The 16,303-nt window shown below is 44.9% G+C and overlaps 1 long non-coding RNA gene across 1 annotated transcript in view; it reads left to right on the forward strand.

The window, feature by feature from the left end:
* LOC146058990 (uncharacterized) overlaps positions 1 to 3,064 on the forward strand; it is a 34,915-nt gene extending 31,851 nt beyond the window's left edge. The window contains exon 3 of the long non-coding RNA XR_014470083.1: positions 536 to 3,064. This is a non-coding gene — a long non-coding RNA (uncharacterized LOC146058990). The remainder of the gene's footprint in view (positions 1 to 535) is intronic.
* Positions 3,065 to 16,303: the final 13,239 nt, after the last annotated feature.

Below are 16,303 nucleotides of genomic sequence, written 5' to 3' on the forward strand. Positions count from 1 at the left end.
TGTAATGAGCTCGGGCGATCTCATTTGATACTGGCAGCAGCTAATCGGGAATTTCTACTTTTATATACTTTTTCAGTTAAACTAACCACCACTATTGATTGAGCGCCAGGATTTTTGTTTTCTAGGGAGGAGTTTTTAACCTCATCCTATTAACAAGAATAATTTTCTGTATTTCTCAACCAGAGGTCAGTATACTGTAACTTTCACGCTAGAGGTAGATGCCTCTGCCATCGGCGTGGGAGCAGTCCTTTCCCAAGTGAAAGCTGACGGACAATTACATCCATGTGGCTTTTTCTCCAAAAAATTCTCCCCGGCAGAACAGATCTATGCTATAGGGGGATCAAGAATTATTAGCTATTAAGATGGCTTTGGAGGAGTGGCGGTATCTATTAGAGGGGGCAGTTCATGTTATTAGCATCATTACTGATCATAAGAATTTGCTGTATTTAAAAAATGCTCAATGTCTTAATCCCCGTCAAGCCAGATGGGCATTATTCTTTTCAAGATTTAATTTTAAATTGTCTTTTTCTCCTAGAGCAAAGAATCGGAAGGCGGATGCCTTGTCTAGGTCTTGGGAGACTGCGGAGGAAGCGAGATCTTACAAAGGAAGTCCAATTGTTGACCCACTTGCTTTTGCCGTAACAACTGTTCAAGTTCCAGTACCGCCAGGTAAAAATTTTGTCAAGCCTAGTTCAAGAAAACAGATTCTACGCTGGGCCCATTATTCTAAGTTCTCTGGTCATCCAGGGGTTCAGAAAACCTATGAATTCCTGTCACATCGGTATTGGTGGCCTGCTCTGAAAAAGGATGTTCAGGACTTTATTGCTTCCTGTCCTCATTGTGCCCAACATAAATACTCCAATCTAGCTCCAGTAGGTCCATTAAGGCCATTGTCTATTCCCAAGAGGCCTTGGACTCATCTATCGATGGACTTTATCACTGACCTTCCACCATCAGATGGTTATACCACCATTTGGATCGTCATAGACAAATTCTCTAAGATGGCTCATTTCATACCTCTACGAGGTCTACCTTCAGCTCCTAAATTAGCAGAACTGTTCATTAAGGAAATTTTCAGAATCCATGGGTTACCTGAGGAAATTGTGTCTGATCAAGGTGTACAATTTGTTGCAAAGTTTTGGCGAGCTTTGTGTAAAGTTCTCAAAATTCAGCTTAATTTCAGTACAGCATACCATTCACAATCTAATGGCCAGACGGAGAGAGTCAACCAAGATGTAGAGACTTTTCTTCGTTAAGATGTCTCCTCCTCTCAAGATGACTGGGTTGAGGTGTTACCATGGGCCGAATTTGGGCATAATAATCAGTACCATTCGTCTTCTTCTTCTACTCCTTTCTATATGAACTGTGGCTTCCAGCCTAGGGTTCCTGATTTCCAGCAAGTACCTGTAACATCTGTACCAGCGGTAACTTTGTCCCTCCAGCAACTCCGACAACACTGGAGGAAAGTCAGGAAATCTCTAACAAAAGCCTCACAAAGGTATAAAAGGTTTGCAGACCGAAGAAGAAGAGTTGCTCCTACTTGGAAAGTAGGCAACAAGGTATGGCTGTCCACTCGAAATCTTAGTCTTCGTGTTCCCTCAATGAAGTTTGCACCTCGTTTCATCGGGCCATTCCCGATAGTACAAATCATCAACCCAGTTGCCTGCAAATTAAAGTTACCAAATTATTTAAGGATCCCTAATTCCTTTCATGTATCATTGTTAAAACCTCTAATATTGAACAGATTTCATCTTTCTTTGCCTAAATCTCCTAAAGTTTTTACCCATAGAGGCATCGAGTATGAAGTAGCTCATATCCTGGACTCTCGCATCCGGTACAAGAGATTACAGTATCTAATCGACTGGAAAGGCTACGGGCCGGAGGAGAGGTCTTGGACTAATGCCTCTGAGGTACATGCTCCTAGAATGGTAATTAACTTCCACAGGAAACTCCCAAACAAGCCTAAAGAGTGTCCTGGGGCCACTCGTAAAAGGGGGGGTACTGTCACATCCACCATGGCTCTCACCCAAATCCCCTGTGCTGTGCCCAGCCCTAGGCTCTCTAACCGCATGTCTAATGCTATGGCACTCACCTCCGCTTGTGTCCCTGGTCCTGGTGGGGTAAATGTGTCCACACTGTCACTGCGTGGTGACAGTGGTGCTGTGTGCTCCGGTGCCATGCTGGGCATGAGCGGCATGAGACCTGAACTGCCATGTGTGTTTGTGCCTGGTTAGGCCTCTGTCTGAATGCCGGCAATTGCGCAGCTGCGCGCTCTCACTGCCGACTGAATCCTGTCGCCCCTCTGGTGGCCGCCATGTTTTCGGTTACCTCAGCCTGTCCTGTGCGGCTCCGCCTCCCCTGTCAATAGGCTAACCAATAGCCGCACAGTTCACCTGTTAAGTACTGACTGACCGGGTTAGACCGGCAGTCAGTACAATGATGTCTCTGCCTAAGCATCATTGCTCCGGTCTGGCTCTGTAGTTTTCCTGCTACAATCCTCGTGTCTTCAAGTGAAGTATTCTCCTGCTGATCGTCCCACTGCTCTTTTCGTGTACCACGGACTCCACTGCCGCCAATGCGGACCGAGTAAGGTTAGCCCCCCAAAGGGGTACTATCTTACTTCTCTTTCCCAACGGTAATTATTCCACGGTCACCTCTGATTGCAGCCACGATCCAATCCAGCAAGGACAGACTTCATCATTTCTTTATTCATCCAATCTTCCAACCCATCCTCCAATCTGCCAACAAATCATCCAATTATCCAACCAATCCTCCAATCAATCATCCAATCCTCCAACCAACCATCCAATCTTCCAGTTATCCTTCAACCTTAACCCCAATCTTCAATTCTTCAACCAATTATTCAATTATCCTATCAAACCTCCAATTCTTCTGTTATCCTTCAATCAACATTTCAATAACCTTTTCAAGTACCACGCATCATCACATTCTACAATAAAGTATTGGACTATTGACTTTCTCTATTGCATAACCTACAGTATATTAATTGTGCCATCAGTATCAACTTGTATTACAGTATCTTTATTAAACCCGTTTCATTTTATCCTATTGTTTCTCTCCCTTCTGTCGTGGTAGCAACATCCTTACATTAAAGCACCCAGCCTCCGTTACACTACAGCTGGTGCTTCTAGGAACGTGACAAAGGGGTTTATTCTAGTTCATTCTTTCTGACAAAATCCTTCTTAGATGGACAAAACCATGTGCACTTCATGGGGGGCAGATGTAACATGTGCAGAGAGAATTAGATTTGGGTGAGTTTTTTTGTTTCTGTGCAGGGAAAATACTGACTCCATGATTTTACACTGCAATATAGATCTCACTTTGAAGAAAAACCCCACCCAAATCTAATTCTCTCTGCACAAGTTACATCTGCCCCACCCGCAGTGCACATGGTTTTGTCCATCTAAGAAGGATTTTGTCAGAAAGAATGAACTAGAATAACCCCCAAAGTGTCACTTTCTAACTGGATGCATGCACTTTATGTTAGAACCTGGAATTGTTTCTAACCTAATCCTTTATACCACAGGTTCTCAAACTCTAAACTTCATCTAAGTTACAACAATAGACAAACACAGTCTGCTTAAACTAATACCACACAAACAATCAGGGTTGACATCAGGAATTTTAGGGCCCGGAATTTTAGCCACCGTTTTCCTGAGTTGAAGAAGCCTGTGTTACGGGCTGCAGCTCAGCGGAGGAGAATATGGGAAAGCAGAAGCTGGGTTATGGTAAGTCAAGTGAGGAAGGGTGGAGCCCGGGACCGTACTGGAAATAAGCCTGCGCTGTAGATTGATTCACCAGAACCCAATTCTTAGTGGCTTAATATAAAGAATATAAAAAATCATAAAAAATCCATTATAAATACAATTACATGTATTCAAGGACATTCCAAAAACAGTGCATTGGGTTCTTCAGATCTACATTTCCATTATTGACTTCAACATACAACTGTTTTGTTCGAGATGTGCCACATATAGAAAACTGTATTCCTATGCATTTAATCCTTTAGGACTTCATCAGGGGCGGTGTGAATCAAGTTCACAAGGTGAACAGAACAACAGTATTTTTTACAGTTCTCAGATTACAAATGGATATCAACACAAGCCATGTGAGGGGAAGCGGTACACGAAATGCGGGTCCACATGCTCAGATGGCAACATTGAAAAACTCATGTTAACCTGTTGGTGTCGACATGGACATCGTCGACCTAATGAACACCACCCAGAAATTTGTATGTACACTCTAGTATATTGACAATGAAATATCAGAGGTTCAACAGACTGCAAATGAAACAAGGCACTGTCCTCAATTCCTGAACCTAATATTATTCTATTTTGTTAGGAACACATTAACACCCCATTTGTGGCCTAACCTTCACCGCTCTGCATCCAGTCCAACAAAAGCCATAACCCACTGATCCAGAGAGAAAGCCATCTGTCCTACGTCTTTTTAACCCCTAGCATGTTCACACTGGGGGATCACTTGAAATGCCTTCCCTTCCCTATCAGGTATCGGGTTTCCACTTACCAAGGGCTGCCTATAATCCTTCCCCAGTCCTCAGCCCACATGCAGACACCTTGCAGTATGTGGCTCCAGCGTGTTTGCAAGATGCAACTCAACTGGAAATGTACTCCATGTATATACTGGAATACCCTATTTTCACCAATGCAGCTTTGGATGATATAAATGGGCAGATATTGTGATTAATGACCGAGGGTCATTATTGCGTTATCCACTTCGTGAATTTTTGGTACTTTTGGCGCCAGTGTTTGTTTATTAATCCAGACAGCTGTGTTTACAGTTTCTTTGAAAATTTGCAGCATGCCAGAGTCCACATCCTGATCAGTGTTTACTTTAAATGTGAAACTTGGCTGCTTTCCAGACTCTGTGCTTAATCTGTGTAAAGGGGCATACACACGTAGAGATCTGTGCTGAGCAATTTTGCTAAGCTATTTTGCTAATCAATTTTGCTGGTGTCAAGATCTCCCATGGGGAGCACATACACATGCAGCGTTTTGTGCTAAGTGATTTTGCTAAGCGATTTTGCTAAGCAATTTTGCTTAAGCAAAAAAAGTCAGGGTAATGTTTCAGAATGAGAGATTGTGATCAGTATCTCTCATTCTGTACACACAGAGAGATTTGCAGTCATTTGCTAAGCAATCTTACTAGATTGTGACTGCATGCACTGACTTAGTTAGCAAGAGATATTTAATCTCTCGGAGCATACACACGGAGAGATCTGTGCTTACTTTCTAAGCAATCTAGTCAGATTGCTTAGAAAATAGCACAAATTTGCTCCGTGTGTACACCCCTTTATGCCCCTTTCCCACTGCAGCTCTTAAACGGTATATTGCCGTTTTTTCCCTCAATTTACCGTTTAAGGCTGCAGTGGGAAAGCGCCAGAGTTGAAATACCGGTTAAAGTTAACCGGTATTTCAACCCGTTTTAAAAGCAGAGTCCTACACGTTTAAATACCGTTTTTAAGGCAGTGGGAATGCCTCTGAAACGGTATTTAGTAAAAAAAAAAAAATCGCCGTGGGGTCCCCCCCACTGCCATAACCAGCACCAGGCTGAAAGCCGGGGCTGATATAAAAAATAAAAAAATCAAGAAACCCGACAAATAGGGCTTCGCTGATTTTTTAAGACCAGCCCCAGGCTCAAGGGCCGGTTCCAAAAATACGGGGGACAAAATGAGTAGGGGTCCCCCGTATTTTAAGAACCAGCACCAGGCACAACCAGCCAGCAGGGTAATGCCGCAGCCGGGGGACACTTATTATATAAGGTCCCACGGCCAAAGCATTAACCTTACCGACCAGTCAGCCTGGCCAGGGGTCCTGGGGGAGTGGTGACCCCCCCAATAAAGGGGTCCCCCCCTCCAGAACTTACCTGACCAGGCTGAAGCCTGGTGCTGTCCTCGATGCCCCTGGGCGGTGGGCATCAAGCTGATCTTTGTGTAAAAAATAGATGAAAAAAACTATTGTTTTAAACTGTGGAACTAGGAGTCCCAGCAAGCCTCCCCCGCAAGCTGGGACTTGGAGAACCACAAGTCCCAGCCTGCGGGGCATTAAAGGGCCCGCTGGGTCTTGTAGTTCCACAGTAAAAAAAATAGTTAAATAAACACACTGACAAGCCAGAAAAATAAAAGTTTAATACATACATTACACAAACACACTGATACTTACCTATCTTGATCCTGTAGGTAGGTCCCAGGGTCCGTTCCGGGGCTGATCCGGGGCTCCAGGGCTGAAGAGTCCGGGGTCCTGGATCCGTAGTAATCCAAAGGGTTACCTGGGGAAGGAAATCCTACTCACCTGTCCTCTGGCGTCCACCCCGGCATCTTCACTTCAAGTCGCGCTGTTCCCGGCTGCTGGTACCCGCTCCGCTGTACACTAGAGACGCAGAGATCCTTCATCCTCGGCGTCTCTACTCAGAATGAATTCTGGCCAATCAGGAGCCGACTTTCTCATTCTGAAATCAGGCTGGTTCTCCAAGTCCCAGCTTGCGGGGGAGGCTTGCTGGGACTCATAGTTCTACAGTTTAAAACAGTAGTTTTTTCATCTATTTTTTCACACAAAGATCAGCTCGATGCCCACCGCCCAGGGGCATCGAGGACAGCTTCAGCCTGGTCAGGTAAGTTCTGGAGGGGGGGGGGGGGGGCCTTTATTGGGTCCACTCCCCAAGGACCCCTGGCCAGGCTGACTGGTCGGTAGGGTTAATGCCTTGGCCGCGGGACCTTATATAATAACTGTCCCCCGGCTGTGGCATTACCCTGCTGGCTGGTTGTGCCTGGGGCTGGTTCTTAAAATACGGGGGACCCCTACTCCTTTTGTCCCCCATATTTTGGGTACCAGCCCCGGCCCTTGAGCCTGGGGCTGGTCTTAAAAAATCAGCGAAGCCCTATTTGTCGGGTTTCTTGATTTTTTTAGTACCAGCCCCGGCTCTCAGCTTGGTGCTGGTTACGGCAGTGGGGGGGACCCCACACCGTTTTTTTTTTTTAACCCCCCCCCCCTCATATTTTTTATGGGTTAAACGGGTTTTTAAACGGCAGTGTGAATGTGCCAAAAACAGCTTTTAAACGGTAATTTACAGTTTAAAAGCTGCAGTGGGAAAGGGTCTTTATGGCTCTTGCCGTTTAAAAAAAAACGGGTAATGACCCGTTTCAGCAGTGGGAAAGCAGCATAACTGTACTAAGCTACGTTATCGGTGAAATTGCATTTTTTTTTTTTTAGCTGCAGTAGCATCACAGTCGCAAACTGCGTCTAGTTGGCCGCAGTCAGAATTTGAGTCAGTCACAATTGCGTTCCAGTCACAAACACACTTTCCACGCCACCCGAAGCGTGGCGCGCGGACGCAGTACGCATCTGACTGACCTTTTCATACGCCCACTATCTACGTCGGCGTGGAGTTGACTATATAGTGTGGCGAGCGCAGCGAGCCACCGAGCCTGAAGCGTGGCGAGCGCAGCGAGCCCTGCGAGGGGGCGCGGATTACTTCACATGTATTCCACGTCCCCTCGTGGGGGTCGCTGCGCTCGTCACGCTTTGGGCTCGGTGGCTCGCTACACTATATAAGATCAACTCCACGCTGTCGTGGATAGTGGGGATATGAAAAAGTCTGTCGGATGCGTACCGCATCATCTCGCCACACTTTGGGGTGGCGTGAAAAGTGTTTGTGACTGGGATGCAACTGTGACTGGGACTCAAATTCTGACTGCGGCCAACTAGATGCAGTTTGCGACTTCAGCCGCTGTTTGTGACTGTGACGCTACTGCAGCGCAAAAAAACCTCACCGCTATTTCACCGATAACGTACCTTAGTACAGTTACACGGATTAAGCACAGAGTGAGCGTGCGCTAGCCTACTACAGTGTCTGGAAACCTGCCAAGTTTCACAGTTAAAGTAATCACAGACTCTGGCAAGCTGCAAATTTCAAAGAAACATTAAACACAGCTGTCTGGATTAATAAACAAACACTGGCGCCGTGAAACTACACAAGTACCAAATTTTTTAACGGCTGAAAATGGACCCACGGTTGTGTGAAAACCCTGATCCCATGTGTTATCGCAGGTCCCTGAGGCTGCTTATTAGTGATTTGGGCTCAGACATGCAAAGCATACAGTAGTCCCCGATAACAGCGGATATCTGGGGAACTACCAGGTCATAGGCAGACAGTGGGTAACTTTGCCTGTCCTCACTACTGGAATCGAACTACAAGGCTAAAAACTTAGTCCCCCAGCAGAAGACCAAGCCCAGAGATCCAATTCCTCTGGGCACTTTTCCAAGACTAGAGTCTGGGAGGAGGACAGAGGTGGAGGAGCCTACCACACTTCAATATTCTTAAAAGGCTGACTCCTCAGACACCACGCTATACCCACATGTTTAACAGACTTCAGTGTCCCCTCTAGTATGAAGGTGACATTATAAATATGCATGCTTTAACAGAGTCACAGAAACCTCATGAATCAACTATGCTAAACCAAATAAATTATTCATGAATACAAACTATATTTAAAGTCACATGCGAAATTATGTTTTGCTGAACACATACATACTGTACATAGTCAACATTACTAATTTTCATGTGCACCTCTATTGTGTGCAAAGGAAAATTGGTAAAAAAGTTGACACTTCCTGGAACCTTTATATACACACAGAGATGTTGTAGCATCTTCAAATTCTATAATATAATGAATAACATTTCACAATTTACAAGAAAAGCCAAGTATATGCATGACAAAACCCAGTTACATTTGCTATTCAAATTGTAACACATGCAAGCTGGACCAAAGAGATGCAATAAAGGGAATTCATGATCCACCATTTGCTAAATATCTTTGGCATTGTAAACAGTTCTGGTCAATCTTTTTTTTACAGAGGTTTGTTATACCCCTTTCACACAGAAAATCCAAATTAACGCACGAAGCAGTTCTACCCGGTACTTTGCCGTTCTACGTGGGTCCTTATTCTGTGTGAAAGGGTCAACCCAGGTCTTAAATCCCAGGTCGAGGACCCAGTATTGTTGAGCTGGCTTGACCCTCACACAGAAGATATACCCAGGTTATTTAGTAAATTACCAGGTAGGAGTTTCTAACCTGGTAATTTGTTTTTCTGTGTGAAAGGGGGGGGAGGGTGTATTAGGCTGGGAATGGCAAAATTAAACAGCAATGAAAATGCTGGGTAAAAACCGGGACTTTCAGACATTTCTGTCTGAAGGTGGTATTACAAAAAAATAGGATTTTAATACCTACCGGTAAATCCTTTTCTCGAAGTTCTTATGGGATACAGGGAGTCGTTCATAACGATGGGGAAAAGAGCTTATCCGAAGGAGACAGGCACATATAAAAATTTATACAGGGTGTACTGGCTCCTCCCCTCTGCTCCCCTCCCTCTAGCTTCAGTTAAGTGAACTGTGCCGAAGGAGAAGAACAATATGAGAGGAATATGTGTATATTTACCGTGGTGAGATTCATCCAGCACACCCAACATTCAACATAACAGACCACATTAGCAACCCCAGAACCTGGGAAGTCTAAGGGCCTAAGAACATGTCAACATGACAACTATTTTGAACTATGTTCCAACTGGAACAATGTATAGAATTATCACCTAAGTGACAATTTACACTCGTGAACCTTTAAGGTACACTATGTAACTGTAAGTTACCTAGGTAACCTACACCCTTATGTCCGCCAGGAACAAAAAGGGTAGTAGAAGAACCCAGTATTGGTCCATATCTCACAAAGTGAGCAAGGCAAACCTCCGCACAGAGGCGGGCGCCCTGTATCCCATAAGAACTTCGAGAAAAGGATTTACCGGTAGGTATTAAAATCCTATTTTCTCTATCATTCTTATGGGATACAGGGAGTCGTTCATAACGATGGGGATATACCAAAGATATCAGAACGGGCGGGATTGTGCGGAACCTATTGCCGCAGCACCGCTTGCCCAAACTGAGTATCCTCAGTGGCCAGAGCATCAAACTTATAAAATTTGACAAAAGTGTGTTGGCCAGACCATGTGGCTGCTCTACACAATTGTAAGGCTGAAACTCCTTGGGCAGCCGCCCAGGATGTCCCCACAGAACGAGTAGAGTGAGCTTTCACCCCAACAGGCATAGGCAGCTTTGCTACCACATAAGCCTGTTTAATGGTTGCACATATCCATCGTGCAATAGACTGCTTGGAAGCAGGACGTCCAATCTTTTGGGCGTCATAGAGGACGAAAAGTCCATCAGTTTTGCGAATCCTTGCTGTTCTCCTGATGTAGACACGGAGAATCCTTACTACGTCCAAGGACGTTGGCACCTCAGAATGAGGCCCACCAGCAGGAACCACATGGAACGCAGACACCACTTTGGGTAGAAACGCGGGTTAGTGCGTAATTCTGCCCTGTCCTCAAAGAATATCAAATAAGGACTCTTGCAAGTCAATGCCCCTAGCTCCGAGACCCTCCTAGCCGAAGCTAGGGCTAGTAAGACCACTGTCTTCCAAGTTAAATATTTCAGGTAAATTTCCTCCAAGGGCTCAAACCAGGAGGATTTAAGGAACTTCAGCACAACATCCAAGTCCCACGGTGGAGTAGGGGCCACAAAAGGAGGCTGTATATGCAATACTCCTTGCAGAAAAGTCTGCACTTCAGGAATATTAGCCAGTTTCCTCTGGAAAAAACAGATAATGCAGATACCTGCATTTTTAACCCCTTCCCGACATTTGACGTACATTTACGTCATGGTCGGGAAGCACTTCCCGACACATGGCGTAAATGTACGTCATGGATTTAAACTGTCACCGCGTCTATAGACGCGGTGACAGTTTCAACATGTCTGCTGTCCCTGACAGCAGACATGTCCGTGCATGCCCCGGGGGGGCTGCGATGCCGCCCCCCCGTCGGCGATCGCTGTGATTGGCTGTTCAGTGTGAACAGCCATTCACAGCGTTTTCCTGTGTCACCGGCGAATAACGTTCGCCGGTGACACGGGATCAGAGGTGATTGGTGCTGTAAAGTACAGCACCAATCACCGCGGGGTGTAAGGGTGACACTGGTGTCACCCCACCTCACCCCGCCCGCCCCCAAAGGCCGTGATTGGTCCGTCGGACCGACGGACCAATCACAGCCAAGGAGGGAGATTTAAACTAACGGTGACTGCACTGCAGACGCCATTCCGGTCTGGAAAGCGTGCAGTGCGGTCACCGTACCCCCCTGCCGCCATACTGACCAGAAATACTTGCTGCAATACTTACCTGATCGCTGCTGATTGCTTCCTGGATCCTGTGCAATAATTGTGCCATACTGTGATATTGTGCTGCTGCACTGTATTAGTATTAGCTAGATAGATAGAGAGATAGATAGAGATAGATAGAGAGAGATAGATAGAGATAGATAGAGAGAGATAGAGAGAGATAGAGAGAGAGAGATAGAGAGAGATAGAGAGAGATAGAGAGAGATAGAGAGAGAGATAGTGTCAGAGAGTGCTATATTTTGTGCTGCTGCAGTGTGATATAGTTATAGATAGAGAGAGAGAGATAGAGAGAGAGAGATAGAGAGAGAGGCCTACTGACAGAGTGCTATATTTTGTGCTGCTGCAGTGTGATAGTTATAGAGAGATAGAGAGAGATAGAGAGAGAGAGATAGAGAGAGATAGTGACAGATTGTGCTATATATTTTTTATATAACTGACTGCTGCCCCCTCCTTTTGTGCTGATCAGTATAAATTAACTGATCAGTAACTTTTTGGGGGCGCAGGTTTTTTTTTATATATAGATATACCTGTGAGTGCTGCTGCTGCAGTGTCATAGAGTGTTAGATAGTGTTAGATAGTGAGAGATAGAGAGATAGAGAGAGATAGTGATAGAGAGTGCTAAATTTTGTGTCTGCTGTCCCCGCCTTTTGTGCTGATCACTATATCTGAGGTGATCAGCAACTTTTTTGGGGGTACAGAGGTTTTTTTTTTTTTATATATACCTGTCAGTTGCACCAAAGGTTGTGCACCTGCTGCACCTCACTGGTAATCAGTGTCGCATCACTGATCACCTTTTTTTTTTGTGTGTGTGCTGTGGGGTATTTTTTTAATTTTTTTTTTTACACACACTGTGATTTTGTGGGTGTCCTGTGGCCGCTGTGCGCTGATCAGTGACGTACATCACTGATCATCTTTTTCGGCATAGGGTTGATCTATTTTTTTTTTTTTTTGATCAAATTCCTGTTGCCTTTGAGCGCTGTTCAGTGACAGACGTTACTGACCAACATCTGTGCTCAATTTTTGGCGCAGGACCTTTTTTTTTTTTAACCCCTTCCTTTTTTTTTTTTTTAACCCCTTCATTTTTTTTTTTTTTTAACCCCTTCATTTTTTTTTTTTTTATTGGTATAAAGCATTTTTTTTTTTTTCTGCACCACATACACACTACACACTACATACCCCCCGGATTGAAATAAAGTTTGTGCCCCCCCCTACACTATACACGTGTTGAAACATTTCACTACCGGTAACACAAAAATAAAAATGGCATCCCAAATGTCCTCCCAAATGTCCTCCCAAATGTCCTCCCAATCATCCAGGAGAATGTATTCAGTGGAGGAGGCATATGCCATGCTTGCTTCTGACTCTGACACAGGCAGTGATGCAAGCGGGGAATTTGAAGGATTTGCCTTAAGCTCCTCTTCCTCCTCTGCTGATGAGGGACCCCCTCAAAGACGCCCCCGTAGATCAGCTGAGATTCCCCCCCCAATAATTGATCTAGTATGGACCCCACCACCAGACAATTTTGAGCCCCAGGTTCCTGAGTTTTTGGGCATGCCAGGAATCCAATTTGATTCCACAGGTCTCAGAGAAATTGACTTTTTCAAATTATTTTTCTCTGATGATTTTATAAATTTAATGGTGGACCAAACTAATTTATATGCCCAGCAGTTTATTGCTCAAAACCCCACGTCATCATTTGCTAGGTGGACCCCTGTAGATGCAGTAGAGATGATGACGTTTTGGGGTCTGGTGTTTCATATGGGCATAGTAAAAAAGCCAGAAATTAGGCAATATTGGAGTACAGATGTTCTGTACAGTACTCCATTTTACCGTATGGCCATGCCCCGGACTCGATTTGAGACAATTCTTAAATTCATACATTACACCGATAATGCACAGTGCCCACCCAGAGATGATCCCACCTTTGACCGGCTATTCAAAGTCAGGCCGGTCATTGATCATTTCAGTGCCAAATTTGAAGAGGTGTACATCCCTGAAAAATTTATTTGTATCGACGAGTCCCTTATACATTTTAAAGGAAGGGTTAAATTCCGCCAGTACCTTCCCAGTAAGAGGGCAAGGTATGGCATAAAAATGTATAAGCTGTGTGAGAGCACCTCAGGGTACACCCACAGGTTTAGGGTTTATGAAGGGAAGGATTCAAGAATTCAACCGCCAGAATGCCCCCCCTCCCTCGTAGGTGTTAGTGGGAAAATTGTCTGGGATTTAGTGCACCCCTTCCTGGATAAAGGTTATCACCTCTATGTGGATAACTTTTACACTAGCATCCCCCTGTTTAAGGCCCTTGGTTCAAGAGGTACAGCAGCTTGCGGTACTGTGCGCAAGAACCAAAGAGGCCTCCCAAAAACGCACATTGCCCAAGTAATGAGAAGGGGTGAAAGCAGGGGAATATGCACCGAAAATATGTTGTTGGTCAAATATAAGGACAAGAGGGATGTCCTTATACTGACAACAATTCACGGAGACAGTACCACCTCCGTCCCTGTACGAGGTACCAGTACCCACACCTCAAAACCTAATTGTATCCTGGATTACAATAGGTACATGGGCGGAGTGGATCTTTCAGATCAGGTACTGAAGCCGTACAGTGCCCTGCGGAAAACAAAAATCTGGTACAAGAAGGTGGCCGTGTATATCATCCAGATGGCACTGTATAACGCTTACGTGCTATTCCGTTCTACCGGCCAGAGGGGGACATTTATGCACTTTCAAGAGGAAGTCATAAAGGGCCTAATATTTGGGAACCAGCAGGCAGAGGGCCCCAGTACTTCTAGTACTGGCCCCCGTATTGTACCAGGGCAGCATTTTCCTGATGAAATCCCCTCCACTGGAAAAAAGGGCAGGACACAAAAAAGGTGCAAAGTTTGCTATAAAAAGGGAATAAGAAAGCAAACTATTTTCCAGTGTGACACTTGCCCCGACAAACCCGGCCTATGTATAAAGGAGTGTTTTAAATTATACCACACATCTATGGAATATTAGGTTCATAATTTCACCGTGCTTCGGGGGTCTTGCTAATGCCACATAGCACCCACCATTCATTCCACCAGAATCTGAGCCGCAAAATCCAAAAATCACTCCTTCCCTTCTGAGTCCTGCCATGCACCCAACTGGTATTTTTTGGTCACATGTGAGGCATTGCCGTACTCGGGAGATATTGGGGCACAGATTTTGGGGTGCTTTTTCTCCTTCATACCTTCTGAAAATGAAAAATTTTGAGCCAGAACTGCATTTTTGTGTAAAAAATGTAATTTTTCTTTTTCACTGCCCACTTGTATCAAAATTGGTGAAACCCCTGGGGGTTTTAAATGTACACTATACCCCTAGATGAATTCCCTGAGGGGTGTAGTTTTCAAAATGGGGTGACTTGTGGGGGGGTTCCACTGTATTGGTGCTTGGGGGGTCTTGCTAATGCGACATAGCACCCACCAAAATTCCACCAGAATTTGTGCTGCAAACTCCAAATATCACTCCTTCCCTTCTGAGTCCTGCCACTTTTTGGTCACACATGAGGCATTGCCGTACTCGGGAGAAATTGGGGCACAGATTTTGGGGTGCTTTGTCTCCTTCATTCCTTGTGAAAATGAAATATTTTGAGCCAGAACTGCATTTTTGTGTAAAAAAATGTAATTTTTCATTTTCACTGCCCACTTGTATCAAAATTGGTGAAACCCCTGGGGGTTTGAAATGTACACTATACCCCTAGATGAATTCCCTGAGGGGTGTAGTTTGCAAAATGGGGTGACTTGTGGGGGGGTTCCACTGTATTGGTGCAACATAGCACCCACCATTCATTCCACCAGAATCTGTGCTGCAAAATCCAAAAATCACTCCTTCCCTTCTGAGTCCTGCCATGCACCCAACTGGTATTTTTTGGTCACATGTGAGGCATTGCCGTACTCGGGAGAAATTGGGGCACAGATTTTGGGGTGCTTTTTCTCCTTCATACCTTCTGAAAATGAAAAATTTTGAGCCAGAACTGCATTTTTGTGTAAAAAATGTAATTTTTTCTTTTTCACTGCCCACTTGTATCAAAATTGGTGAAACCCCTGGGGGTTTTAAATGTACACTATACCCCTAGATGAATTCCCTGAGGGGTGTAGTTTGCAAAATGGGGTCACTTGTGGGGGGGTTCTACTGTATTGGTGCTTGGGGGGTCTTGCTAATGCGACATAGCACCCACCAAAATTCCACCAGAATCTGAGCTGCAAAATCCAAAAATCACTCCTTCCCTTTTGAGTCCTGCCATGCACCCAACTGGTATTTTTTGGTCACATGTGAGGCATTGCCGTACTCGGGAGAAATTGGGGCACAGATTTTGGGGTGCTTTTTCTCCTTCATACCTTCTGAAAATGAAAAATTTTGAGCCAGAACTGCATTTTTGTGTAAAAAATGTAATTTTTCATGTTCACTGCCCACTTGTATCAAAATTGGTGAAACCCCTGGGGGTTTGAAATGTACACTATACCCCTAGATGAATTCCCTGAGGGGTGTAGTTTGCAAAATGGGGTGACTTGTGGGGGGGTTCCACTGTATTGGTGCTTGGGGGGTCTTGCTAATGCGACATAGCACCCACCAAAATTCCACCAGAATCTGAGCCACAAAATCCAAAAATCACTCCTTCCGTTCTGAGTCCTGCCATGCACCCAACTGGTATTTTTTGGTCACATGTGAGGCATTGCCGTACTCGGAAGAAATTGGGGCACATATTTTGGGGTGCTTTTTCTCCTTCATACCTTCTGAAAATGAAAAATTGTGAGCCAGAACTGCATTTTTGTGTAAAAAAATGTAATTTTTCATTTTCACTGCCCACTTGTATCAAAATTGGTGAAACCCCTGGGGGTTTGAAATGTACACTATACCCCTAGATGAATTCCCTGAGGGGTGTACTTTGCAAAATGGGGTGACTTGTGGGGGGGTTCCACTGTATTGGTGCAACATAGCACCCACCATTCATTCCACCAGAATGTGTGCTGCAAAATCCAAAAATCACTCCTTCCGTTCTGAGTCCTGCCATGCACCC

The sequence above is a fragment of the Crinia signifera genome, chromosome 2 (genome assembly GCF_055691185.1).
Source record: "Crinia signifera chromosome 2, ASM5569118v1, whole genome shotgun sequence".
NCBI lineage: Eukaryota > Metazoa > Chordata > Amphibia > Anura > Myobatrachidae > Crinia > Crinia signifera.